The sequence below is a fragment of the Cyprinodon variegatus genome, unplaced genomic scaffold (genome assembly GCF_000732505.1).
Source record: "Cyprinodon variegatus isolate N-32 unplaced genomic scaffold, C_variegatus-1.0 Scaffold239, whole genome shotgun sequence".
Lineage (NCBI taxonomy): Eukaryota > Metazoa > Chordata > Actinopteri > Cyprinodontiformes > Cyprinodontidae > Cyprinodon > Cyprinodon variegatus.
In genome coordinates, this window is record NW_015150692.1 from 784,216 (window position 1) to 786,181 (window position 1,966).

Below are 1,966 nucleotides of genomic sequence, written 5' to 3' on the forward strand. Positions count from 1 at the left end.
AGTGAGTATTTATCATTTTTCATTGGTGATATCAGAGGATGGAAACTGGCTGATAGCAGGAAACAAAAACTAAGAGTTCCTGAAAAGATGAGGGTTTAGACTTTCTGGTTAATCCCGTTCTAATGTAGAATATGTCAGATTACTGGATTAAGGACATTTCTGGTAATTTACAAGCTGTCACATATAACAATTTTTGAGAATTTGGAAACAGTTGCTCTTTATTTCCCAAAGATATGGGAGGAGGAGAGGAGAGAATGGATATTTCAGCTGCCTGAAATAATCTGTTCCCCCTCCAAAATATGTGATTAAATTAATTTACCAGCAAGTCTTTAACTGTGTTTATTCCTCTCTTTATCAACAACAAACTCTGTGGATTTGGTGAAATTTGATCATTATTTGCAAAAGTTACAAGAGGAGAATCATATATTTTACCCGCCTGATATAATCCGCTCCTCCTTTGATGATCTTTATGAAATGTATTTTCTGTTTAAATGTTTATCTAACATTTTACAAAGTTTCCTCCAAAAGAAAAACCAGTCAGATTTATTTAAACTATTTTGGATTTGAAAAAAAAATAAATAAACGTTTCACACATAATATATGAAAAACAATGAAAGTTTCAAAATTAACAGTATTTGTTTATTTTTCCCCATGTAATGGGGGGAACGGATTATATCAGGCTGCTAAAATATATGATTTCCCTCTCATAACTTTGGCAAATAATAATAATATGTCACCAAATCCACAGAGCTTGTTGATAATGAAGAGAGGAATAAACACAGTTAAAGACTTGCAGGTGAATTAATTTCTTCCCATGTTATGGAGAGGGAATTTTTATGTGTGATAGCATGTAGTATAGTAGAAATTTCTGCTTTTCTGAAGCTGTGAGATCAGAATGTGGATTGGTACATCACATAGGTTCTTAAAGTCACATCAAATGGGTCAGTGTAGGCCACAGTGACAGAGATTTTTCTCTCCCTCTAGTGGTAGCTTGTGTAATTACAACTACTCAGCTGATTCCAGTGTTTTGAGATCCAAATTGTGTAGTGCTCTCTTTGACGCCATCTGGTAGGTAGGCGTGTCATTGCAACAACAGCTTGTAAATTCCCAGGTGAAGGCACCTTGTATCCCCCTGGTGGTGACTTCTGAAATTGCAGCTGAATGGTGTAAGGAAGGGGTGACTTGTTTTTTTTTTTGTCTTTGTTTTATGCTGTTACAGTGTTGCTTTCTGTGCTGTGGACAAACAGTGTTTTAACAATTGGAGAGTGGTAATAAATACATTTTTTGTATATATATTATAAAAGTGTGAATAAACAGAAATAAAAAAGTTTTTCGATTGATAAATAATAGCTCTGCTGATAACTTAGCCTGAGTTACTAGAATGGTGTGGATACCTGGATTTTAACAGAGGTGAAAACCACAAACCCTGGTAAGTAAGCAAATTAAAGCTACAATTATTCAACTAAGAACACTAAATTGATTTCACCTCTGATTTTGAATAGGTTAAATAATTAACTGTAACTCCAGTTCTAGTTAATCATTTATTCATTATCTGCAGGATATCATTTTGCACAACAGCATCCACTACTGCGCATGTGGGACACTTACGTTGTATGGCTGCAGTTCATTCAGGAGATCACATACAAGTCGCATATATTTGGAAGTGTGAATTATATAAATAAACTGAATTTAACTTTTCGGTTTCTAGTTGGAATGAATGCTGATGCAACAGAAAGAGCTCACAGAGAACATCTGTAATCAGAATGTTTTTAGTTGAGTTTTGAAAGTAGATTAATTCTTGAATCTTTTCTTCACATAGAGTAAGGTCAAAGCTGTTTAGGCTATCCAACTCATCTGAAGATAATTCAATTCAATTCAGTTTATTTATATAGCACATATTCACAGCGCATGTCATCTCAAGGCACTTTACAGTTCATCAGATTATACAGTCAGATTGATTCAAAGT